Source organism: Pristis pectinata, chromosome 29 (genome assembly GCF_009764475.1).
Source record: "Pristis pectinata isolate sPriPec2 chromosome 29, sPriPec2.1.pri, whole genome shotgun sequence".
Taxonomy (NCBI): Eukaryota; Metazoa; Chordata; class Chondrichthyes; order Rhinopristiformes; family Pristidae; genus Pristis; species Pristis pectinata.
Genome location: NC_067433.1, coordinates 8,054,194 through 8,082,188, shown reverse-complemented (window position 1 = coordinate 8,082,188; position 27,995 = coordinate 8,054,194). Strand labels below are relative to the sequence as shown.

At 43.4% G+C, this 27,995-nt stretch overlaps 1 protein-coding gene across 7 annotated transcripts in view; it reads left to right on the top strand.

Annotated features, from left to right (window-relative positions):
• LOC127584136 (methylcytosine dioxygenase tet3-like) overlaps positions 1 to 27,995 on the top strand; it is a 259,452-nt gene that overhangs the window by 114,537 nt on the left and 116,920 nt on the right. Inside the window, exon 1 of one of the 7 annotated variants that reach the window (XM_052040718.1) lies at positions 9,567 to 9,637. The exons of the other annotated variants lie outside the window; for them this stretch is intronic. The gene's annotated coding sequence lies outside the window, so the exon portion shown is untranslated. Of the gene's footprint in view, positions 1 to 9,566; positions 9,638 to 27,995 lie in introns of those variants that run through there. 7 annotated transcript variants of the gene reach the window in all.

Here is a 27,995-nt window from a genome sequence, read left to right as displayed (position 1 = left end):
GGAGGAGGGTGTCCAAGCACATAGTTTCTGCCCTTCATCAGTATTATTGGGAGTATCAACACTCCAGTTGTTTACGCACTCAGCAGTGAGGCCAGTTTAGCTTTTCCATTCTGTGGAGCAGATTCTCGAGTAAGAGTTGGCTACAGGACACCACTCCAAAGGCAGGTGATATTAGGCTCAGCTGAATTTATACATTCACAAGTGAAGGACAGACTCAAGAAAAAGTTAAAGAACTCCTCTGTCCACTTTTCCTCTCCAGCTGCCTACAAAAACAGCGATGTCAATGTCAGGATACGGTTCCAAAAAGGGGCGGTTGTCCCACAGAATCGTGCCTGAGGCATCACTGCACCTTTGTGTGGAGGCTGTGCAACTGTTAGTCACTTAATCAAAGATGACTCTGAGGGACTCCAGAGAGTGCTCAGTGTAAAGCAAAAACCCAATGCAGTTTAGCATTATTTTAGAACTACTTCTTAGCCACGGCTAACAGCAAAACACTTCAGCAACACATTTCCATATGATGGCTAAATTTGACAATAATCAGATGCATATGTGGCATAATGCTTTCAGGATGGATTTAAGCCGATCCAGTTTAGTATTTAAGATAAAGGAGTCATCCGAATATATTCAAATGTTCTAAGATCGTGGATAGGAAAGGTTGAGAAGGTTATGGGTCAAACGCTGGCAAATGGGATTAGCTTGGATGGGCATCTTGGTCGGCATGGACCAGTTGGGCTGAAGGGCCTGTTTCCATGCTGTATGGCTCTTTGACTCTCTATAAGTAAATAGGAGCAGGAGTAGGCCATTCAGCCCCTCAAGCCGGTTCCACTATTCAATATGATCATGGCTGATCTGCCCCGGGCCTTACTTCCTCTTCTGTGCCAGTTCCCCATAGCCCTGAATTCCCTGATCTCTCATAGGAACTAAAGACTCTTGTTGGTTCAGCTGGTAATGCAAATGGATATCTTAGCCTTGAAAGTCAGGTATATTCCTCACCGTGAACCATGTTAACTGATCACAGACCCAGTAATGGTATAAGCCCCATGAGTGGGCTGGGAAAGAAAGAGGTTTGGTCACAGTTCCAAGTCCTGGTTGAATCCAGGTGGCCCTGATGGATGTACAAATGTATGGGTGTCAAGTTGGGACAGATCTGGATGACAATAATGAGCCTGCAATCAAGTTGTTGAAGATCAACAAATTGCAGACGCATCAAGACTGAAATCAAAAATAGAAACTGCTGGAAACACTCACCAGGTCAGGCAACATCTGCAGAGAGAACAACAGGGTTAACATTCCAGGTCAAAGGAACTTCATCAGCATCAAGCAGCCTCAAACATTCAGCTCACACACACAAAAAGTGGGCGTTTGGGCAGAGGGCACTTGGACAAGCATGTTTCAGTAACCAGTGTTTAGAGTGGATGACAGAAATCAGCAGAAAGAAGACAGGGAAAAAAAACTCCCTCTGAAAATGAATTAAAAAGATTTTATGGATCTGCCAGTCGAAGTTCTGCAATTGTCCAAAATAAGAATCAAATGAGGCGAAGAGTTGATATATCTGCAATAAAGACAGAAAATGCTGGATAAACCCAGTTGGTCAGACAGCATCTGTGGAAAGAGAAACAGTCAATGTTTTGGGTCCAGGACCCTTTGTCAGAATTGGGAGAGAGAGGAAACAAGTTGGGGATGTGTATTCCCTTTGACAACCGATCCCTCCCCCACTTTCCCTGCCATTCAGTAGAAGAGAAGGCTGGGGATGGGGGTAGGGGTGGGGACCGGGAGCGATGGGCAGAACAAAGGAAATATCTGTGATTGGGTGAGACCAAATGGGTTACTGGGGACAGTTACACGCACATTAAGCTTCCTTGTCTGTGTAATGTGTTGTTAATAGCGAGGCTGTAGGGCAGCAGCTAGACTATACAAGTAGAACAAGAAAAAACTTAGCCAACATGTTGACAGGGAGCTGAAACATCTGTATAATTCATAGGTAAGCCAGCGCTGCTTAACGTTATTCCTGAGGGTATAAGTTCCAATCCCTGTATTGGAAAGGAGATTTACCAGGTGCACAGAATGTCATAAATTACATACCTATCTACACCTCTCAACAGTGCCTCATGGAAACCAAGTATACCTGCACTGGCCACAGAACTTTCACAGAAGTATTTTGAGGAGGCTGTTTTCTTTCTGGTAAATGTGATTAGCAAGTGGAGAGATAACATGAATTGCAACATTTTTGTTTTGCACAGCAGAATGGATAATATGGAAAAAATGCTGCACACCTCCTAATCCTGAAACTGCAGCTGTGTATTAAAGTGTTTTACAGGGATGTGTCCCAATACATGTACAGCAACAAATACTGTCAAAAAGGGAAGATTTTTTATATTTTTATAATGTTAAGCAGCATTTTTATATTTTCCACTTCAGTTATGGAAGCAGTTAGAAATGCCAGTTAAGGATCTCAACCTCATCTCATCCATTTCCCACACCTCTGCTCTCAGCCCCTTCTCCTCCCTGGATGAACAAGGATACGGTTCCCTTGTCATCAACTCTTCATGACTCATTTCACATCCAATGGGTCATTCTCCTTCATTTGTACAACCTTCAAAGGGATTTCACCTCCAGACCCATCCTCCCTTCCCCTTTCAGAGTTGCCAAGGGACCATTCTTTCTGCAACTCCCTACCTTGCTCATCCATTTCCACCAAGCACATCCCTTCAAATCCAGCATACATAGAAAATAGAACGTTACCGCACAGTACAGGCCCTTTGGCCCTCAATGTTGTGCCGACATTTTATCCTGCTCTAAGATCTACCGTATCTAACCCTTCCCTCCGACATAACCATCCATTTTTCTATCATTCATGTGCCTATCTCAGAGTTTCTTAGATGTCCCTAGTGTATCTGCCCCCACAACCTCTGCCAGCAGTGCGTTCCATGCACCCACCACTCTCTGTGTGAAAAAAACTTACCTCTGACATCCCCCCGATACCTTCCTCTAATTACCTTAAAAGTATGCGTCCTCGTGTGAGTCATTTTCACTCTGGGAAAAAGTCTCTGACTGTTGACTCGATCTATGCTTCTTATCATCTTGTACACCTCTATCAAGTCACTTCTCATCATCCTTCACTCCAAAGAGAAAAGCCCTAGCTCACTCAACCTATCCTCATAAGACAGTAGTCTTAAATGACAGCAATCAATATGGCATTCAGTAGTCACAATGTGCTTGGAGAAACCAAAGGCTGACTGGGTGATTGCTTTGCAGAATACCTTCATTCACTCTGCAGTTGTGAGCTTACGCTTCCAGTCAGCTCTCACCTTAATTCTCCACCCCACTCTCACTTTGAGCTCTCTGTCTTTGGCCTCCTACCTGCTCCAATCACCTCCAATGTAAGGTTGGGGAACAGGGTGCCATCCTTGGCTTGGGCACATTACAGTCCTTGTGACTTAATGCTGAATTTAATACTTTCAAGTGACTGTCCGTTTTTTCTCTCTCTTCTCTCTCCCTCCACACATTTGGATGCTTTCTCTGTTTCAATTTATTTCTTCTTTTATTCTTCTGTCTTTTAGGTGGTGGTTTTTAACATGATTGTTATCTTGATAACTTTGGCCTGCACTCTATCACAGACACTTCCTTTGTCCTTTCCATAAGACCATAAGATATAGGAGCAGAATCAGGCCATTCGGCCCATCGAACTGCTCCGCCATTCAATTGTAGCTGATTTTTTTTTCAAGCCCATTCTCCTGCCTTCTCCCCATAACCCTTAACCCCCTCACCGATCAAGAACCTATCAGTCTCTGCCTTAAATACACCCAATGACTTGGCCTCCACAGCCCTCTGTGGCAACAAATTCCACAGACTCACCATCCTCTGACTGAAGAAATTCCTCCTCGTCTCAGCTTTAAAGGGACGTCCCTTTATTCTGAGGCTGTGCCCTCGGAACCTAGACTCTCCTACTAATGGAAACATCCTTTCCACGTCCACTCTATCCAGGCCTTTCAGTATCCGGTAGGAGATCACCCCTCATCCTTCCAAACTCCACTGAGAACAGGCCTAGAGACATCAAACACTCCATCCCTCCCCCTCTCTGCAACTTAAAACACATTTGTTTCCTTACATTTCCAGTTCAAATGAAGGAACCTTGACTTGAAGCATCAACTCTTTTCCTCTCCCTACAGATGCTGCCTGACCTGCTGAGTGTTTCCGGCATTTTCAGTTTTGTTTCAGTTGATAATATCCTTTTATATTTTGAATTGTTTCTACACTGAAGGGTTTTGCTGAAAGAGAAAACCTGCAGATGCCGGAAATTTGAAACAAAAACAAAAACTGCTGGCAATACTCAGCTGCTCAGGCAGCATCTGTGGAGGGAGAAAAACAGAGTTGTGTTGCAGATCAATGACCTTTCGTCAGAGCTAGGCAAAGTTAGAAAGCAGGCATGTTTTAAGCTGAAGAGAAGGGGAGGGATGGAGAGAACAAAGGGAACGTATGTGATAGGACAGACACCATTGGAGTGTGAATGACTCAAGGGGTGGGGGTGCCTGCTGAAAGAGGGTAGGGAAGGCTTGTTAGTTGCAGCTGATCTGTCTGAAGGAGGCGTAAATAGAAGGGTATGAATGAGGTTGCAGGAGAAAGAAAAGTAACACTGCCAGAACTACGAGATACAGAGCTCTTTGGTTGCTGGATATCAGATCGAGTCTAGATGAAGGGTCTTGACCCAAAACGTTGACTGTCATTTCCCTCCACAAATACCCTGAAAGTGATATCGCAGGTAGACAGGGTGGTGAAGAAGGCTTTTGACACGCTGGCCTTCATTAGTCAGGGCGTTGAGTATAGAAGTTGGGATGTAATGTTGCAGTTGTACAAGATGCTGGTGAGGCCGCATTTGGAATATTGTGCTCAGTTTTGGTCACCCTGCTATGGGAAAGTTGCCATTGAGTTGGAAAGAGTGCAGAGGAGACTTATGAGGATGTTGGGAGGACTTGAGGGACTGAGTCATGGAGAGATGATGAGCGGATTGGGACTTTTTTTTTCATTGGAGCGTAGGAGAATGAGGGGTGATCTTACAGATGTGTATAAAATCATGAGGGCGTAGATAGGGTGAATGCACACAATCTTTTTCCCAGGGTTGGGGAATCAAGAACTAGAGGGCATAGGTTTAAGGTGAGAGGGGAAAAATTTAGTAGGAACCTGAGGGACAACTTTTTGACTCAGAGAGTCGTAGTATATGGAATGAGCTGTCAGAGGAAGTGTTTGAGGCAGGTTCATTAACAACATTTGAAAGGTACTTGGATAGGAAAGGTTTAGAGGGATATGGACCAAATGTGGGCAAATGGGACGAGATGAGAATCTTGGTTGGCATGGACCAGTTGGGCCAAAGGGCCTGTTTCCATGCTGTGTGACTCTCTGACTCTATGCTGCCTGACCCGCTGAGTTCTTGCAGCTGTTTGCTTTTTCCTGGAAACACACAGCAGGTCAGGCAGCATCTGTGGGGAGAGGAAACTAGCATTAATGCTTCAGGTTGATGATCCTTCATAAAAGTGGGAGAGATCTGACACAGACCTGGAAAGGTTGGTTATCTGAAATCCTGAATCCATCGTGGAGTCCAAGACACTGCAGGGTGCCCAGAAGGAGGATGAGGTGTTGTTCCTCGAACTTAAGTTGGACTTTAGTTGGGACAGTGCAGGAACCAAAGACAGGCCAGAGTAGGAGTATGATGGAGGCATCTGGAAGCTCGGGGTCATATTTGTGGACGGAATGGAGGCCTTCTGCAAAGCGATTACCCGATCTGCGTTTGGTTTCTCTGGTGTAGATGAGGCCATATGATAAGCACGATGGAGTACAGTAAACAGAAAGAAGGGCAAGTCAATCACTGATTCAACCGGAAGGAGTGCTTGGGCCCCTGGATGGTGGCACGGGAAGAGGTAAAAGGGCAGGTGTTGCATTTCCAGTGGTTGCATGGGAAAGTGCTGCGAGAAGGGGACTGGTTGGTGTGGAGGGAAGAGTTGGTTGGAGAACAGTCCCTTGCTCACATTATGATTTATTGCTCCCCAAAATGGTGTTGGTGGTGGGGGGGGGGGGGGAAGGTGTTGTAATTATATGTTAAGTTGTTCCTTTTTGTGGGTCTGTGACATGTAAGTGATGTCAACATTGACTGAAAATTGAACACTTTCGAGGTTTTACTCCTGTTATAATAACTACTGCTGTTGGCGGTCAGATCTGTAGTATAGACAACTGCTCAGTGTGGTAAATGCCATCCCAGTCTTGAATGCACCTGCGTTGAACCCATGGGTCGACCTTGCCATTTTGCCAGCTGGCACTTGACGGCCAACGAGAAGGACCTGTGCTTTAGGGACGCTGAGTTTCTCTGAATTGAGCAGGTGAGCTGCTGTCTGAAGGTGGGTTTCCCGAGACATTTGTTTGGCTTTTGTCCGGACAAGCACAGCAAACCCTCCTGGCTTAGGGGCTTGGATCCCTTGACCCCACTGTGCAGAACATCATGCAACCATTGCACTCATGCAGTGAGACATTATGTGGGGGTACTTTGCTCAGTCAGTGCCAAGCCTGAGGCCCAAATATTTTTTCCTTAATGTATTTATTTTTTGGGATCCGGACATCACTGGCAAGCCCAGCATTCATTGCCCCTCACTGATCGCCTTTGAAAAGGTGGTGGCCAGCCGGTGTTGCCATCCGTGAGTTGAAGGGGTTGGGGAGGGAGTTCTAGGACTTGCACCCAGAAACAATCAAGGAAAGGTTATATACTTTCCAAATCAGAATTGTGTATGTCTTGGAGGGGAACCTGCAGGTGCTGGTGTTCACCTGCATCTCAAGCCCTTGTCCTTCCTTGTGGTAGAGTTTGTGGATTTGGGAGTGCTGTGGGACTAGTTTGGACAAGTAACAGCAGTGCATCTTGTAGCTGGTACACACTGCAGCCACTGTGCATTTGTAGTGGTGGGAATGAATGTGTTAGGGAGGTGAACGAGATGAAAGAGCAATTAAAAGCAAGAAGTGCTGGAAACTCTCAGCAGGTCAGATGGCGTCTGTGGAAAGAGAACTAGAGTAAGTGTTTCACATTGAAGACCCTTGGTCAGAACGTCAGTGTTTGACCTGAAACGTTAACCCTTTTTCTCTCTCCATGGACGCTGCCTGATCTGCTGAGTGTTTCTAACATCATCTGTTTTTATTTCAGACGCAATTTGTTGATCTTTAATTAAGCAGTAACTTTAATCTAAACTTGAGCTTCTTGAATGTTATTGGTGCTGCATTCGTCCAAGCAAGCAGAGTGTGTCCCATCACACAGCTGACTTGTGCCTTGCAGACGGCACCTGCTTATTCCAGTTATTCTTTCTCAGCTGCTTCATTAATGTTAAGTTATGACAGGTTTCTTTTTTGTAGTGGCCTCAAAGAGTGACAATGTGTTGGGTCAGTAATAGTGTCAGTGGGACTATTGGGTTTATAGCCTAGTTTGTCCCAGAGGCAATGATCCAATAGTACGTGACCAGTCTAGCACTCTCTAACAATTAACCTGCAACTTACCTAGAAGCAACACAAGAAAATATTCTGGGGAATTGTGAGTCACTCTGTACCAACCATACCATTTACACCATGACTCGTATAATTCCATGCTGCAACTTCTTCATTTACATGGAGATGATTCAATATTCCTATTGCAGCCTCACTAGAGCCCATATCCCAGGATGATGACTTGCTTGCTGAAATATTCTTTCCTCAAACTGGTACCAAATCTTGAAGCAAGGCTCAGGTCACAAATGGGACGAGCATAGGTGGTCGCCTTGGTCAGCATGGATGAGTCGCTCCAAAGTGACTCTGTGACTCTATCTGTAGAGATGAATAACTTGTTATTCTGGTACCTAGTCAATGTTGGATCCTATAAGCATCATTTGCATTATCTCTTAACCTAGCCTTTCCAGGTAGAATATAACCGATTTACAATACTTCTCCACATCACGTGAACCTTCACAGTTATTGGTTGGTCCTATCCTTGTAATCTGCTCCTTCACCTATACATTGTAGCAGTCAAAGTGAGGTCAAACTGCTAAATTATGAACTCACAGGAATCAATATTGACCCATTTAATACATCACCAATACCTTCATCGGGACCCCAGATCCCATACAATCTCATTACACCTTTCTTTTTATTTTAGTACTGGCTCCATCTTATGACAGAATATTCAGAAGTGTCAATAACTCTGATTTTACACAGAACTGTCCTAGCAAGAAGCGATCCAGCAATCTGTGTGTTCTCTTCTTCATTAATAATTACTCCCAAGAGGAATCGCGCATCTACTTTTACAAAATTTCTTTTGACTTTGCACCCGTGTTATTAAGCACCTGCTCCGCAATGGGGAGAAAATGAGGACGAAGTTGGGGTCTCACAAAATAAAATGACCAAACTCCAGAGTACTGGCAACGCTTGCAGTATTAGCAGGATCCTTAAAGATTGCCAAAGGTTTGTCTCAGTGGGAGTTATAGGAAGAATTTGGGATTGCTGGAAAGAAACTATTTGGCAAACTTTGTTCTCACTTCTCAACAAACAAATAATGCAGCGAGATGTCACAATGGTACATTCTCTTTGACAATGGCTCCTCAACTCATTGCATGTTGGATGGAACCCGATATTACAACAGTCACCATTCCCCAGAGATGGCAACTTTGTGAGCACTCACTGGGAGAGGTTATTGTCTGGAAAGAGTTAATGTGGCAGATGTTTTTTGGACCGAGCTACAGTGTAGCAACTGGGTCAACTCTCAGTTGTCGCTTTACTAAGACAGTCAGGAACTAAAATCAAACGACGTTCGGGAAATACACACCACGGACCTTTTTACTGCAGCCGAACTTTTCATCATAGAAAGCAAGAGGCGAAAAGCCATGTGGTGCTAAAACATGCCAAGGCTTGTGATTGGCAGCGAGATTGTACGTATATGTGAGGCATCTTGGGTAGATTCCTTTGGCATCAGCTGTTAAGCATTCAGAGATTACATCAGAGGGACCACTGAGAAGCTCCTTTTTTTTTAAATGGGATTTTTGTCCATCTCGTCACGTCAGTGGCTACGGAACGATATCAGCTAAGCACAGCACACATAACAACACTCCCACTGGTTCCCACAGGGAGGAACCAGTTTTTTTTTCTGAAAGGGTAGAGCCTCTATTTCGTATTCACAGGCCTTTTAAACACGCCTTTTTTTTTCTGAGGCTTTTAATAATCCACAATCAAAGCAAACACGAATGCTTCGAGATGCAAATTACTGACCGAGGAGAAAAAAAAACACTCCCCGCTTTCAAAAGACGATAACGTTGGTTAAAAACAATTCTGTTTGGCCAGCCACACGGAGTTAACAAAATGTGGAGTTTTATTCCCCTTTTATTTCTATCACACACAGGCCTGATCGCTCTGAGAAGCAGTTTTCGTTTGAACTATGTACGTGCGTTGTGTGACAGGGATAATGGCCCCTACAGCTGTTAGGATGGGGGTGGGGGGAAGTGTATGTAGGCTGAATAAGTAACCATATCACTGCTTCCTGCTTTATACTCTCAGTTGTGGTATCACGTTTACCCAGGGACTCTACATGGTTCAGCTTCCTTTCAATCCTTCATTTTGTAATCCTTTTTTTGTGGACTTGTAATATGTAAGTACGCCGTTCCTTGCCTTTTATTAGGATAGCGTTTGTTCAGCTTCTCTCTGCCGGAAATAGAAAATTAGTGCTAAAACCTGTTCCACTGCTGCTTTCACTGAAACCACAGAAGATTTAAATGCTTGCCATGTTGAGGGCTGTTTGTTTCTGTCTGTCATGGCTTTAATTTGCTGTTAACCTTCTGAAGCAGCACTTTAAATCCTGGCACATGAAATTCAGTTGCGCTGCTTAATGTGGAGTTTGAAGTCTTTTGAATATCGCCTCAAACATTTTGTTTTGCTGAGCGTTTGCAGTGCCTCAGCGTTACTACAGAGTTGCTTTTAAAGAGAAATGTCTTTGGAATGTGGACTTCTTCTGACCTGTTTGCTCTATCTGTGGGGCCAACTTACCATGGTTTTAAAATATCTGGTAGTTTTGTTGACCTTCTTGGGTACAACTAACACTGCATGTCCTTGCTGCATTTTAACTCCCTTAAAGTCTGTCACAGCTAAAAGACATTGACTGTCAAAGCATAATACAAACAATTTTATTAACTTTTCTGGAATGTGACACAGCCATGTTCAAGCCAGCAGGTTGATGTATGTTGCCAATAATAGCAACACTGGATTGTTAGAAGTACATGGAGCTGGATGCGTTTTTAAGTTTTCTTGCTAAATTATTGAAATAATTCCCTGACCATTAACTCTGCACTAATATCCGCAGAGGTTTGCTGTTGTTTCACTAAGACAAGATGAATGTCATTTTAACTGAAGAGATTAAGCTGAGGGAGTTGTATGTTTATGCAGTGCCTTCTGTAGTAATCTAATGAGACAAAGGAACTGAGATGGTCATCTGTTCAACACACTTAAGTATCATAGATTCAAGAAGCGAGAATCTTACCCTGATATGCCTGGGGTACAGATGAACAATAATAGTTTTTGTCCAAGGATACTGATGTTAGTATGAGATGCTTCTTCCTGAAGCTGCTGCAGAGGCAGTCAGAAATCTGACGCGCTCCCATTGTCAAAGGCACAGGAGTGGCTTTCTGTGCCTGCTAATCGCTGAATGCTGGGGAAGACAGCAAGAATCCAGCCAGACTTGTGCTTAGTCAGATGGAAAAAGAAGTGGCAGTGCAGGCAAAAATGGGACAAGCCAACAGGGACCTCTGCTGTGTCCGCAGCACCCGTTGCAATGAATCCTTTGTTTGGGAAGCAGGAGCATGGCATTCATCTGTTCCCAAGGCTGTTGACAGAGACACAATATGGAGATTAGGTTGGAGAAAGCCTCCACTGATACTTTTTATGCCATAAATCCATTCAAAAATGATGGGATTTTGTCCCCACAAGAAATAAATTGCAGGGATTTTTTTTTGCAGCAGAATTTTCATTCTGTTCTTACAAGCCAGTGCTTGGACTTTTGGTTACAATTCCTCTTCAGTCGCCTTTAACCGCTCAGTTTCTTGTATTTGTGAAGGAGAGTAGAGTGATGGAGTTACTCCTGGCCACGAAAGAAATCCCAAAAAAAAGCCAAACGTAGCTACTGTGGACAAGCAGCTGTCATTCCCAGATCGTTGAGAGAGAAGAAATAAGTTTCGTTCCACGACGATGGTAATTTTATTTTGAGCAGAGGTTGAGACAACATGAACAGGCGTACGCTGCCTTATTTACATACAACATGCCGACTGGATGTCATTTATGGATTGTTTTGGGGGACCGCAGTTAGCGACGCAATGGAGCGGGGAGGTGGGCTGAAATTGGACTTTAGGTTTAGTAGTTTTAGGCAGGATAGCCGTGGCTGCTAAGCCTCCAGAGGTAACTCGAATATTTGAAGCATATCGGCTTTGGAGTAATTGCTCTATTGGCAACTGCCCTTCGAGGCATCCGGGAGCTGGTGATGGGGGGAAAGGGATGAAGGTTGGAGATGCTTTCCAGGTGAACTTAAAATATTAAAATAATTACCTACCTTCTAGGTGCCAGGTTGTATCCATGCCTGGTTTCTCAGACTTCAGGCTGCTCATTATGTACACAAGGGCCTTCACTATATTGTAGATGGCTAGCTGGATGCCTGACAAATCCTCTCATTGAATCTGGGTTTTGGTATATGTCAGGCATCCTTGGGAGGCAATAAGACTGATGAACTGGGCATTTTGGGTTCTGATTTGCGCCTTCAAAACCGGGTTCGGTTTCTACCCCATTCACTTTCCCTCAAGGAAGCAAATTGAAATTTCTTTATTCCACGTTTAGGCAGCACAAGGTCAGCTGTAAGGACCCTGGATGTGTTCCTGCTGCAGCGTAATAGCCATACCAGCGAAGGCCACACTACATTTACATAGCACCTTTCTCAGTGCCAAGTTGTTCCAATGCTTTTGAAGTGTAACCGCATAGGAAAGATGGCAGCCAACTTGTGAACAGCCAGTCCCCACAAACACCACAGTGATCATGGTCAGATAACTTCTTCTGGTGATGTTGATTGAGGGACTAATATTGGCGGGGATGCTGGAGTAATCTACATGAAAGGAAGGATCTGTTACAGCCACCTGTGAGAATCTTGGGTTAACCTGAGAGGAGCTCTTGGTGCTCCAGAGCTGCATTGGAATCAGCCTAGATTTTTGAGCTCAAATCTCTGAAGCCTTAACCGCCTGACTCAGAGGTGAGCGGTTTACCCGCTGAGTCATGCCTAACATGAGTATCATGCTAATAATGTTTTGCCTTTTCTTTGAACTTGTCTGTTTTGAGTCAATGCCTGCTTTAGCTTACAATAAATCCTCAAATGTACTGGATAAATCAGAACCTGTCATGAAATCCCTGAGTTCATAACTTTGTCTTGGACTAATGTTTTTGGCATTCGTTATATTTAGGATCCATTTTGGACCCTTTTGGCAACAGCTTCCCCTTGGTGTAATCTGCAGGGATATTTCACATATCATCGCAACCGATGCAAAAATAAAGGAAGGAAATGCTTTTGAAGGGCATTGCAGTGGTCTGAGAGACACTGAATTCCATCCCCTCAATATAGACATAAGTTAAAGAACTTGCTCCTACATTTTACTTACTTTTGTGTTACTTGCATATCAATAGGGTGATCTAATTCATATTCTATGAAATTCCAAAACAACAATATCAAAGTCCATCAAGAGGAAGGCAAATAAATAATATGTAGGGCCTTATCGTTGAAATTCAATGACTTACCATAGATGATCCACTGGAGGTTAAATTGTATTGGCTTCTAATTCACAAGGAATCGTCAATAACTTCCATGCCTGTGGGCTTGGAGGAAATAATTGATACCAACTTTTCAGGATAACAGATATATTTGGGCTATTAATTTTATTTGTAAGGTGTAGGACAATATCTGTACCTCATTTAAAAAAAAGAACACCATTCTACCTTTACTCTGCAAAATACACGTTCGTCAAATGAGGATCATACTTAAACGCACTGTGTAATGAATTGATCTGTACGATCGGTATGCAAGACAAGTTTTTCACTGTACCTTGGCATAAGTAGCAAAAATAAACCAATACCAATATCAATGTTGGCTTTCCCTAATTAAGTAGCGAGCCAGAGGAATTATGTTGTATAAGAACCAGTGCTCCGGTTGGTAGAGCTGCTGGCTCACAGCTCCAATTACCCAGCTTTGATTTTAGCCTCCACTGCTGTCTGTGTGGAGTTTGCATGTTCTCACTGTGACCATGTGGGTTTCCTCCAGATGCTCCAATTTCCCCCCACATTCCAAAGACAAGCAGATTGCAAGGATAATTGGTCATTATAAATTATCTCTAGTGTGTTTGTGAGTGGTAGAATCTGGGCAGAGTTGTTGGGAATGTGGGGAGAATAGAGTGCACGATTTGTGTAAATGGGTGCTTGATAAATAGTGCAGATTAAGATGGGTGAAGGGGCTGTTTTCATGCTGTATGACTCTATGACTGAAGTACATTTTGTAGATGATATGTACTGCACCCATCATGTGCCCATTTGAGGGAGGAAGTTTTAGCTATGGTGGATGGGGAGTCAATCAGATGGACTGCTTTGTCCCGGATGGGCGTTTTTGGAGCTGCATTCATCCAGGCAAGTTGACAGTACTCCATCGCACAATCTCCTGGAGGAACTCAGTGGGTCAAGCAGCATCTGTGAGGCGAAAGGAATTGTCAACATTTCAAGTTGAAATCCTGCATCATATCTGCAGGGCATTGACCCAAAACCTTGATTCCTCCCCCCCCCCCCCCCAACAAATGTTGCTTAACCCGCTGAGTTCCTCCAGCAGATTGTTGCTCCAGATTCCAGCATCTGCAGTCTCTTGTGTCTCCAATACTCCATCAAACTCCTAACTTGTACCTTGCAGATAGTGGAAAGACACAGGAGTGTCAGGAGGTGAATTATTTGATACTGAAGCCTACAATTTGGAATTGGGGTGGCACAGTGGTGCAGCTAGTAGTGCAGATGCCTCACAGCTCCAGTAACCCGGGTTCAATCCTGACCTCTGGTGCTGTCTGTGTGGAGTTTTCACGTTCTCCCTGTGACCACTCCATGTGGGGGCTCCAGTTTCCTCCCACATCCCAAAAACGTGCGGGTCAGTTGGTTAATTGGCCACTTAACTTGCTGCCAGTGTGCAGGTGGGTGGTGGAACCTGAAGGGAATTTGATGGGAGTGCAGGGAGAATAGGTTGCAGAGAAAATTAATGCAATTGCCCTGAGAATTGGCACTGACTCAGTGGACCATATGGTCGTCTTCTACATCATAGGGAAGTACGTGGATATAAATAGATGGAAGAAAGCACCAATTTAATATATATTAATCCATATATATCCATTTGTCCATATATACTTTTAAACAGATATCTATACGGGGAGGACTGAAGGAGAAAGTCAGAACAGTTGGAAATTACATTCATTGGGAAGACGCTTCCTGATATAGTCCAAAGACCAATATTAGAGTCCTGTTCTCCATCAGTGTAAAATATTTGCTTTGTGCAGGGTGGGACCAGAGCTAACAGCCAATATAAGGCTGTAATACAATCCTTAAAAAAAGAATACAGGAGGGTTCATTGGGTACAGGAGGCGGTAAATGTAAAGGTCAGCACAGGTCAGTGTACAGCAGTAAATCTTACATCTTAAATCTTGGCTATGAGTTAGTATACTCTGGGGTGGAAAAAGTAAATGAAATTCATTTTGTAAGTCTCCCAAAGAATGATAGAAAGGGGTAGTTCGAGGGTACAGGAGAAGAAATATTTAAAAGCAAGTTTGTAGGTTGGAAAACCATAACAAAGTGCAGATGAAGTCTGGAGCAGTTGGAGGCAGATCTGCCCTTTGTGGCACCTCATTATAGGAAGGTTACAGGAGTGGTACAAAATTCTCAAAAATATCTGCTTGAAAGAATAATATCAGAGATGAGAGGACAGAGTCAGGATAAGAGACTTTGAAATTTCATTTTACGCATGTGAGGAGGTTTAAATGGAAAATAAGGAAAAAATCAGGTGTGTAAATAGTGAAAAAATCTGTGGTAAAGACTCATTAATACAGAATAATTACCCACACGTTTTTGTACAAAATAGTATTAGAACATCAATGAGTGTTAATTGTGGCATTTAATCAAATTAGGTAAGATTTTAAAAATGTTAAGGAAAATTAGAAAAGAGTGGGGAAATTGGATTATAGTTGTTGGTTTCACTGTAAAGCCAGAAATAACACAGCTAAATCGGTTCACACACTGTCTTTTCAAAACGTAAATCGCCCATGATACCCTCAGACAGAATTTCCTTTCACTCCTGCCCATTACATGCCCCTGTAAAAGTAATCTTTACCCCCTCCCGTCCCTGAACATTTGCCTAGACATCAGATGGTTGTGGCGTTTTCATTCTCAACAATTGAAATCCAATTTAACCTGGAGTAAACTGCTTTTGCAACCCTTTCTGAGTTTCCTGATGTCCTTTGGGAAATGAAGACGGGCACTTCCCTTGTGAACCCCCAGCAGGATTTTCACATTAAGGGTGCAGGGATAACATCTGTGCATCGCTCCTTCTGGTCCAAGCTCCCCTGCAGTATGCCCGTCGTTGGTCTTGTTCCCATAGTGCCAACCCTGGGAGATATGGAAGGTAAGTGAATGGTCCTTGGCATCTCCCACCTCGTACACAAGCGTACCCCCCACAACCAACTCCCCAACCCCTGATCTGCTGTCTCAATCCCATCCTTGTTGTTGCCCCCAAAACCTGCTCTCCCGACTACACCATCATGCTGGACTCCCTGATTCTAGTGACTCCATGCCAAACGCCGAACCTCAGCCTTCCACTAGCAGCCAAGACTTTCCCTTTTTCCTTCCACACCCACTTCACCTCCACCCAATCTCTAAATCCCAGGATGTCCTCAATCCCTGGATCTACGCACTGGCCACGGAAATACTCATCAGGTCCTGCCCAACCACCCAAGCCCAGCCTCAGAACAGGAAGACCCCATGGAACATTTTCAAGCATGAAAACGTTCATTGCCCATACACTTGTGCAACCAAATTTTCTTGCAGTGGAACAGCAACCAGAACGGTTGCTGCCCTACTTTATCTGTGCACTGCTTAAGGTACACCAGGATTCCTATCAACGTCATCCCTGTCAATACAATTACAACTTTAACTTTATTGTCAGGGTAAGCCTCCAAGAAGGTGTTTTGATCTTCCTGCAAGAGATTTAGTCTGATCCTTTTCACACCAGTGCCTTAAGATTTGGGTTGATTCCAATCACCTATTAACTGATTGAAGATGACACATGTCAATCAGGTTACACTGGATTTAATAATTTAAGTGCAATTAATACTAATCTTCACAATTTTCTAAATCTTCTTTGAAAAGTCTGTATTTTTATGTGTTTGATGTAGTAACTATCTTTAATGAACCACATGTTGGCTCTTATGTTTGTAAGACACCTCTACAAGCTTACCTTATGTATCAGTTTTGTGTAAATAATACCTCAGTTTCAACAGACGTGGTTCAAATATTGGAAAAGAAGCAGGAGCAGGCCATTCAGCCCATCAGGCTCACCTTCCACCTCATTTTCCAGCCCCATATTCCTCGATTCCCATAATATCCAGAAATCGATCATTTGAAAGAACACGATGACCCAGCCTTCTGTAACCCTCCAGAGCATCATACCGGTTTGACCCTTTGGAATTAATTGATTTTGAAGCACAGAACTCTGTTGTACAACTTTATTCACTTTATCTTAACTCCGCAAACTTTTGACTAACAATGATACTTAACTCCAGTTCAAGGAGACCTATGCATTAACAATGAATAAACCACATTCTATTAATCAGTAATAAATATCTCCTGTGCAGGTTAAGCTAATAATCAAAGCCATTACTTAACTGCAGATAGTTCAAAGCTGTGGATAAATATTGAAGAAATGAAAATTTATTGAGCACAGTTAAAAATGGATAATTATTTAGCCTATGTTAGTGATACAAGAAACTGCTAAGTCCTTTTAGTCTGAATTTCAATTCTTGCTGCAGGTTCGCTCTTGCAGTGAATTCCTGTGAAGTTTTTCCCAAATCATACTGCTACTTTTCAAAACCAACTTTGCACAAACCTTTTGGTGAATTTTGTTTCCTTAGTATATTCCCATTTGCAAAGTTCTCTACAGGGAAAAACTTGTACTGTTGACAAAGTTTAAAAAAAAAAGACCCAAAAGGAAGGGTTGCTGTGTACTTTGTAATGGTCTAGAGGTTTGGTTTGAGGAAGCACTGCATAGAAATGACATTGCAATAGTGAAGCCACTGCTTTGGTTACTCTTTCCACTGCATCCAATTTCTGCTGCAACAGAGGCTTCCATATCTCTTCACATAACATAGAAGGAAGCCATTTGGTCCATTGAGTCTATGCTGGCCCTCAGAAATGTCTGCTGGTAAACATGCCATCCAGCTCTCCTCTCCTGGTGCTGTGCATGAGAAGTCTGAGTCTATAGCAGGGATGACTGACCAGCAGGTTGGACGTGGGTGGGTGGTCCATAACTTGCAGCTGGCCTACATCTGGGGTGGGAAAGGACGGAGGAGATCAGCAGCACTGATGAGGCAAGGAGGGGGTTTGGTGAGGTAAGGAGGGCTGAGGGTCTGGTACATCAGGGAAGGGGCAAATTAGGGAGGGGTTAGAATTTCAGTGTAGTGAGGAGCTGCTGGGGCTCTTGGCAGGTATTTCACTTACCTTGAACCCAAGATCAGCACCAGGTGGGTTTCTACAACAAGCTGGTAGTTTCATGGTTTCTAGTGCTAGACAGAGCAATGTCTGAAATGTACAGCACTGAAACAGTCCTTTCAGCCCATCACATCCATGCCAACCCTTTTGTCCATCTTCACTGATCTCATTTATCCACATTAGCACTGCATCCTTCTATGCCTTGCCTAGTTAAGTATCTGGAGACACAAGAGACTGCAGATACTGGAATCTGGAGCAACAGACCATCTGCTGGAGCATCTCAGCAGGTCGAGCAGCATCTGTGGGAGGAAAGGAATTGTTGACGTTTCGGGTCAAAACCCTGCTTCAGGCTGCTTAAGTGTCTGTCTGTTGGAGGTTAAGGTGGTTATCTCAGGAACAATTAACGATGGAGACAAGGGCCAAATTTGTTTGCGAACCTGCTTAGAGGGATGTTACTAGTGAACAATGTCATTCCATCAACCCTGGTGCAGAAATCACATCAGAATTGCACAACGGGAAATGCCGACTGAATTTCATGATTTGTGTAATTGGACCCAAAAATGGCAGCAAACACAACTTACTCCAGTTAAGTCAATGCTCAAATGCACTGCACTGGAAGAAAAGACAGTGCCATGCATTAAAGTTCTCGGTAAAGGTTAAACCCAGCATGGACAATTTTTGGACCAGACCTGTGCAGTACATTAAGTGCAAGTGTTGAAAAGGGTGTGGTCATTACCGCCTTCCTCAGGCCTTGCCTTATATTATACAACCTGCAAAAAAGTTTAGGAAGGAGATGAACTTCTCTTCAATCTAGTAAACAACTGAAAATGCATTGGCAAATATTAGTTGTAAAGAACTGAAAAGTTTGTGAGTGACCATGAATTATGATGACTAATAATGATAATGGCACTGTTAAGTAGAATAGCTTTGAAGACTATAACTGAATAAAACTCAGAAGAGATGAAGGCATAAATCCATCGATGTTTTAATCCCCATAGAAGTGCTGGCTGCAGTTACTATTTCACCAACACTCTGAGTCTTTCTCCATTCATGAGTCCTGGCACTATGTAATCATTGAAGTTATTCTCCAATGACATAACTGTTGCATATATTTTTGGCCACAGGATGCAATCTTCCACACATTTCTGCGCAATTTCAGGAGTTGGGCTCCAATAACAATGTTTCACAAATTCATGTTCTTGGCACACAATATGAACCTAAGAAAACCTAAATTAGTACTATGTTGTGCAGATCAGTGGGTCAGGGAGAATCCCCCGTTCTGTAGAAAGTCTTGAGCTTCATGTCCAAGCTTTGGGTGTGTAGAATCATAGAGTCATACAGCACAGAAACAGGTCCATCACCCCACCATGTCCGTGCCAGCTATCAAGGGACAACTATACTAATCCCATTTACCAGCACTTGGTCAGTGGCCTTTTCTCATCCAGATACTTCTTAAAAGTTGTGAGTCTCTGCCTCCACTACCTACTCAAGCAGATTCCAACCATCCTCTAGCTGAAAAGAAATTCCTCCATATCTCCTCCATAAACCAATGCACTCTGGTTTTAAACCAGTGTTAATGTCCAGTATTAACAAGATTTAGATAGGTTATGAGGCAACAATTATAACTAAGGCAGGTTAGTGCACCAGCTGGAAAAGTTACTCTGCAACTGAAGAACTACTCTGGAATGAAATGTCAGGATCGGTGATTATGGAGAACCTCATCCAACTGAAACATATAGAAATATGTGGTGGTGGCACAGCTGGTAAATCCGCTGCCTCACAGCTCCAGCGACCCAGGTTCAACCCTGACCGTGGGTGCCATCGGTGTGGAGTTTGCACGTTCTCCCTGTGACTGCATGGGTTTTCTTCAGGTACTCCGGTTTCCTCCCACATCCCAGAGACCTGCAGGTTGGTAGGTTGATTGGCCACTGGAAATTGCCCGTAGTGTGTAGGTGAGTGGTGAAATCCTAACATGTAGGTGAGCAGTGGGAACGAAATTGATAGAGATGTGGGGAGAATAAAATGGGATCAGTGTAGAATCAGAATCAGGTTTATTATCACTGACTTATATGTCATGAAACTTGTTTTGTGGCAGCAGTACAGTGCAAAGATATAAAAATGACTATAAATTACAAAATCAATAAATTGGTATTGGTATTGGTTTATTATTGTCACTTGTACCAAGGTACAGTGAAAAACCTGTCTTGCATACCGATCGTACAGGTCAATTCATTACACAGTGCAGTTACATTGAGTTAGTACAGAGTGCATTGATGTAGTACAGGTAAAAACAATAACAGTACAGAGTAAAGTGTCACAGCTACAGAGAAAGTGCAGTGCAATAAGGTGCAAGGTCACAACAAGGTAGATCGTGAAGTCATAGTCCATCTTATCGTACAAGGGAACCGTTCAATGGTCTTATCACAGTGAGGTAGAAGCTGTCCTTAAGTCTGGTGGTATGTGCCCTCAGGCTCCTGTATCTTCTACCTGATGGAAGAGGAGAGAAGGGAGAACGTCCCAGGTGGGTGGGGTCTTTGATTATGCTGGCTGCTTCACCAAGACAGCGAGAGGTAAAGACAGAGTCCAAGGAGGGGAGGCTGGTTTCTGTGATGTGCTGGGCTGTGCGCACAACTCTCTGCAGTCCTGGGCAGAGCAGTTGCAGTAAAAGAACATTATTAGTAATAGTTCGTGACATAGAGTTTAAATTTAAAAGTGTAGAACGATTATAGTAAGGGTAATGAGTAGATCTGTAGAGGGCAGCTTGCAACGAGTCGCCATGCTCATAGTGCAGAAAAAAGGAATTAGTTTAAATGGGGGCTTAATGGTTGTTACCGACTCGATGGGCTGAATGGCCTGTTTCCCTGTTGTATGCCTCTCTGACTGAATTCCAGGGCAGGATAGACTGTGGCATGCCTGGTGGGGAACAGGCTATTTGTATCCTTGACCCACCGTAACCAATTGAATTATGACTGAGATCTGTGTCCTGCGGGCGATTGGCAATGAAAATGGGATTGTGGAAAGTGACGGCAAAGCTGGGAGAATCCATGTTGGTGGGGCACATATCAGTGATTCAGAAGGGAGGGCTGTAGATAGAGGGTGTGTTGGATGCTGGGGGTGGGTGGGTATTCTACCTACCTTGTCCCCACCCCTCCCCTAAGTAGTAAGGTGGAATTAAGACCATGTTCTTCCAGAAACGTCGGAGGACACAGTCCAAAAGAAGCATCCTACACGGCATGACTTCATTACAGATGCTCCTAGCACAGAAGCCACTCGAGTCATACAGCACAAAAACAGGCCCCTTGGCCCAACTCATCCATGCCAAACAAGTTTCCTACCTGAGCTAGTCCCAAGAATAACTGCAAATGCCACAAAAAATTCCCAGTTAGAGTGATTCATTTGGAGGATGTTGGCAGTAAGGGAGCCATTTATTACCTGTCCCTAATTGCCCTTTCCAGGGCAATTCAGAAGTTAGTGAAGAGTAACCACGTTGTTGGTGTCTGGAGCCACATATAGGCCAGACCGGGTAAGGATGGCAGATATCCTTCCCCAAAGGATAGCGGTAAACCACATGGGGTTTTTACAACGAACTGGTACTTTCATGCTTCCCAGTTAGCTTTTTATTGTAGATTAATTTAGTTAACTATTTAAATTCCACAGCTGCCCTGACAAGATTTTAATTCGTGAACAAAGTCGAGGTGCTGGAGAATTAAATCAGTAACACATCCACTGTGCTGCCAGTCCAGAACACTGTTCAGGTTCAGAGATCATTAACTTATGTGTTGCACTAGATGGTCTCTTATCGTTGACATTTGTGTAGAAGAATATTGTGTTTTTGAGACAAAATAAATCTCAGAGTGAAATGATGGCCATTATTACACTCTTTGGAGCATTGCAAACAAAGAGGTTAAGTGAGAAGATAAGGGGTTTGGTCAGTTGAAAGCAAGTGCAAAGCATTTAATAAATGGTGACTTTAGGAATATCAGGAACGAATGTAGGGTATTCTGTCCCTCCGGACCTGCCCCATCACTTCATTTGATCACATATGACCTGCCCCAATTTCCTGCTTTTGATTCACATCCTTACATGCAAAAATGTTATTTTCTCAGTATTGAAACCCGCAGTTGGCCTTATATCGTTTGTGGGAGACATTTCCTAATTTTGCACCTGAATTTTCAGGTTAAATCCCCTTGTTCTTGATGTCCAACCAGAGGACATCGCTCCTCCAACCGTTCCACTCCCTATTTCTCAGCCCCCTTGATTAGATCACTCACAATCCTCCATGGTCAGAAGCCAGATACATGAAATTGAACATATATATTTTAATGCTCTTGTGCCCCCAGCACCATTCTGGTGAATATTGACTGGATCCTTTTTAAGCCCAATATATCTTTCTTGAATATGAAGTGATAAAAGCTGAATAAGTATTCCGTGTGTGATCCAACCAAGTTGCCATATAACAGCAAGTAAGCTCCTCCCTTTTGTGAATCTTCCTTGTTGAGATAACAGTGCTCCTTCTGGACTACTTTGGTGCCTGTCTACCAATTTCTCACCTTGTGAGTACTTGCATTTCCAAATCACCCAGGTCCTCTGTAGTTTCAGATTTCTCCCTGTTTCGAAAATGTTCTGACTGATCTTTCTACACATGCCCACTCCAAATTCTATTTCTCCTATCTAATCTGCAAATATCTCTTGCAATTTCCTAATCCAATCTGCACCTCAAAGTATGTAACTACCTGCTTCACATTTGCTGCACAGAATTGAGAAAATAAAAAATAGATACAAAACGAGCATTACAGCAGTTATCACAAGATCACAAAATCGCAAGACAAAGGAGCCGAAGTAGGCCATTCGGCCCATTGAGTCTGCTCCGCTATCTCACCATGAGCTAAACTATTCTCATCTTGCCCCAATTCCCGGCCTTTTCCCCATATCCCTTGATACCTTGACTAATTAGATACTTATCAATCTCCTCCTTAAACACCCCATTATCAAAGGTGATGGAAGCCTTCCTCTTCTAGCCCTGAGTTCAAAATCTTCCTTGGATGGTTCTTTGAAGTGACATCACAGTCTCGATGGGTTGAATTGCCTATGGTGATGTACGGTTCTATAGAACTGTGATTGCTTCCTCACAATGCATGGTTGATTACCTGGCAACCACCTTTATACAAAATTGTTGAATAGGAACTCTGGTTGCAGATGATCTCTGAGGGAAACATCATTATCCTCAGCATAAAATGAAGTCCTTAGAAGGATAATTTAAAGGATTTCTAAGGATCTATTGCATTATTGTGTTTTAACATTGTTAGGAAGCACTAGCCAATTTTTTTGTTAAAATTCATATTTGGTTTAATTTTCATATTTTTTAAATTTATTTTTCAGGATGTAGGTATAACTGGCAGGGCCAGCATTTATTTCCTATCCCCAATTGCCCTTGAGAAGGTGATGGTGAGCCTCTTCTTGAATTGGGTGCAGTGTTTCTAGTGAAGGTGTTGTTGGGGAGGGAGTTCTGAATGTAGACCCAGTAGCAACGAAGGAATGGTGATGTAGTTCTGCTGTCACGGTATATAAGTGAAGGAAATAGTGTTTTCATCTACCTCATGCTCTTGTTCTGGAGGATCACTGGTTTTGGAAGCCTCCCTGAGTAATTGCAGTGCATTTTGAAGATGGTGCATAATGTATCAAGCTAATTGCTGGAAAATGGATTGGTATAGATTGTTACTTGATGGCTAGGACAGACATGGTGGGCCAAAGGGCCTGTTTCCATGCTTGTAGAAGTCTACGACTTTAGCTAAGATCCACCCATGGTGGAGAGAGCGAATGTCTAAGGTGGTGGATGAGGTGTCAATCAATTGTGCTGCTTTGTACTAGACTGGTAGCAAGGATGGTGTCAAGGTTGTTGGGGTTGCACTTGGCATAGAAAATGTTTCTTAACATAGGATTTTCAGAAGAATGGAGTGGAGGGCAGATGTACAGCCGTCTGGAGAGGCAGAGCATTGCTGAGTGCGGATTGTTGGTGTAACATTGCAGTCATCTCCAGCATCCCCAATTACTCCACTAACAGTAATCACTCATGCTACAGGTATGAGTCTGTTGACCTAGGATTGTAACCACAGTGTGAAGTATGCAGATCACCAGAAAATAAAGGGGAAATGGTTCTCAGACCAAGCCCATCATTTCCATTGCCCCACTCTCTGCACCAGCTGTGCAGGTATTCAAAGTCCTCTACAGCTGCAGCTAAACACCCTTCCTCCTGCCCCAGTGAATTTCCAATCAAGGCCAAAATACCTTTGCCCTTCCATCTTTCCAGTTGTATCTCCATGTTAATTTTTTGTGCTCCGTGTGCAAGGATATCTAAAACATAAAACAGAAGTTCTATTTCCTGTTGAAGGGAGGGTCTAAAATGTATCAAGTTCTGAGGTCAGTCTGTCATTCTCACATTTTCTCAGGACTAGAAGGGGGCCATTCAGCCCATCAGGTGTATACTGGTTCTCAGAGCAATCACAACAATCCCATTCCCCTGCATTTCCTTGTAATCTATTCTCTCTCATGTGCCCATCACCATCTTGCAATTCTCTTCCCGCCCACCTGCACTAGAGGTAATTTACAGTGACCGATTAACCTACAAAGCACTTGACCCATTTGTCGCGGCCGTAATCATTTCATTAGCGATCAAGTGCATGCGGGAAATACCTATTATAACAGTGACCAAAGGTGAAACAATGTTACCCTTTGCCAAGTGGATGCTCAACATGGCTGCCAATGAAGCCAACAAATATCAGCAACAAGTCTACTCTCTAATTTTTGTTAATTTTATCAAAAGGCTCAATTTGAATACCATGTAATGATGCAAATTTGTGGTTTATTTTTCTCCCTAAGATGACAGAACTGGAAAATGCAAGGTTAGGTTTTGTAAAACAAGAGCATCTGAGACTCTTGGCTTCATTTGTTTTCAAAAGCAAGGAGGATCTGTTAAACCTTTACAGATCAATGGATAGGGTTCGTCTGGAGAACTGCACTCAATTCTGGTCTCCACACTTAGGAAGTCTTGGAAAGCATGGAAAAGGAATTTACTGGAATGGTGTCACAGACGAGGGAGTTCAGTTACGTGGAGGGACTGGAGTTGTTTGGGTTGCTCTTGGAACGCATTTGTCCTCGTCAGAACACCAATGCTGACCGCACCTTGCCAATCTCAAACTTGCCAAGTTCTCTGAGAGTGTTACATGTTTCCATAAATTCATCTTTCTAAACTCCAGAGAGTATCGGCCCTTATTGTCAAACCCTCCTTGTTATTGCTTCATTTCCAGGAGGGAATGCAGTGAGTGTTTATTTCCTGAGGTACAGAGACTGGAACTGCACACTGTGCTCCAGGTGTGGAGGCGTACAAAGCAACACATCCTTCCTCCTGCTCCAGCTGTTTTCCAGTAAGGGCCAACACACCAGTTGTCTTTCTACCTTTCCTGTTGCAAGTTCCGTATGTAAGGATATCCAAACCATATTTAATGGTTTCTTTCTACGTGAATAATTTTGATGTAGTAAATATGATGCCCAGCTACTCACACTCTATATTATGGACTAAGGAAAACAAGTTTACTGATGACACAAAATTAAGTGGCATTGTGAGGAGGGAGGAAGGTGTAAAGAGCCTTCAAGAGGATGCAGACAAGCTGAATGAGTGGGTAAGAACAAGGTAGATGGAATATAATATGCAAAAAAATGCGAGGTTAGCCATTTAGCTGCACAAAATAGGAAAGAAGTGTATTTGTTAAATGTTGAGAGACTTTGTAATGTTGTTCAAAGGGACCTCGGTGTTCTTACACACAAGTCTCTGAAGACTCACCCACAGCTGCAGCTGGCAATTAGTGAGGTAAATGAGTGCGGCCTCAGAGTCATAGAGTTATACAGCATGCAAACAGGCCCTTTGGCCCTACTTGTCCATGCCAACCAAGATGTCTATCTGAGCTCGTCCCATTTAGCCCAGATCCCTCTAAACCTCTTCTATCCAAGTACCTGTCCGAATATCTTTTAAACATTGTAATTGTACCCTTGTTATAAGACAATTTGACTACTGTGGTAAAGACATGGTACTGAATTTACATAGGGCCTTGGGAGACCAGACCTGGGAGTACAGTTTTGGTCTCCTTCCGTAAAAAAAAGGATGGGCTTGGCATAGAGGGAGTGCAGCAAAGATTCATCAGACTGGTTCCAGGGATAGTCAAATTGCCACGAGGAGGGATTGAAACTTGGCTTGGATTAGACGAATGAGAGGTGATCCCATTGAAACTTACAAAGGTCTTACAGGGCTTGACAGGCTGGATGTAGAGGGATATTTCCCCTGGCTGAGGAATCTAAGGCCAGGGGCCTGTCTCAGAATAAAGGGTGGCCAACTCGGACTGTGGTGAGGAGAAACTGTTCCACAGAAGCTGGTGAACCTCTGATGCTCTACCGGAGGGGTGTAGAAACTCGGTCGTTGATTGCACTTAAATTGAGATCGGAAGATTTATGAATTTTATGGGAATCTGGGGATATGAAGAGACTGTGGCAAAATGGAGTTGAGGTAGAAGATCCGCCATGGCCTTGCTGAATAGTGGAGCAGGCAAGGGGTGAATGGCTTTCTCCTGTTTCTATCTCTTACCTTCTTATTGTAGTCTCCCATCTGTTTGGCAGACTTGCACGGACTGTATTTCTCTCTTAATTTGTGTGTCAAATATAAATTGCAGATCTTCTTGCGTGGTCCCTTGGAACTCAGGATGACTTGCCTCCACTTTGGTCCTGTGGGTTTTGAGGTGAACAATGAAGCCAATGTGGGATCCACAGACTCTGCCACAGGGGGTGTCTGACAGGGCAGGTGGGTGGGTGGTTTGAGAGATGGTGTGCTCTTCAACCACTGAGGAGGAAATTTCCCTGAGGCAGACAACAGAGAGACCTCTTTGTAGTTACCACAATCAGATTTTTCTCCTTCTTGAATATGGTCTCAATTGCAGCATCTCTTGATCACTAGACACGCTTCCCTTTCCCCACAGCTGAGAAGAAATTATATTGAGGAATAAATGAACAGGGAAGTTAACACGTTTTATGTGTCTTTCTTCATGGGATGCAGAGAAGCCTCCTGGAAATAGTAGCGAACAACAAATCTGGGGTAAATGAGGTACAGAAAAGGATCAGCATTACAAAAGTATCTAGTAGGAGTTGGTGGAACTAAAAGGCATTGCAATCCCCAGGACCTGATTACCCATAGCCTGGGGTTTGAAAGGCTGTGGATAAGGAATAAAGAATGCACTAGTTGTCATAGGACATTAGATCATAGAACATTACAGCACAGTACAGGCCCTTTGGCCCATGATGTTCTGCCGACATTTAATCCTGCCATGTTTCTATCATTCATGTGGCTATCTAAGAGTCTCTTAAATATCTCTAATGTATCTGCCCCAACAACCTCTGCCGGCAGTGCATTCCATGTACCCACCACCCTCTGTGTAAAAAAAAGTTACCTCTGACATCCCCCTTATATCTTCCTGCAATCACCTTAAAATTATGCCCCCTTATGTTAGCCATTTTCGCCCTGGGGAAAATGTCTTTGACTGTCCACTCGATCTATGCCTCTTATCATCTTGTGCACCTCTATCGTCACCTCTCATCCTCCTTCTCTCCAAAGAGAAAAAGCTGTAGCTCACTCAACCTATCCTCATAAGACATGCTCTTCAATCCAGGCAGCATCCTGGTAAATCTCCTCTGCACCCTCTCTAAACCTTCCACATCCTTCCTATAATGAGGTGACCAGAACTGAACACAATACTCTAAGTGTGGTCTAACCAGAGTTTCTTTAGAGGCTGCAACATTACTTCACGGCTCTTGAACTCAATACCCCAACTAATGAAAGGCCAACACACCTTACACCTTCTTAACAACCCTATTGACCTGCATGGCAACCTTGAGGGATCTATGACGTGGACCCCAAGATCCCTCTGTTCCTCCACACTGCTAAGAGTCCTGCCATTAACCTTGGTATTTTGCCTTTAAATTCAATCTTCCAAAGTGTATCACTTCATACTTTTCTGGGTCATCTTCCAAAGAATTCCAAGGGAATCAACAAATCAAATGGGAGTCCACTGCAACAGTTCCCACAGGTGAGAAGGCAGCAAATGTAACTCCACGAGTTAATAAAGGAGGGAGAGAGATGACAAACCAGTTTGCCTGATATTGGT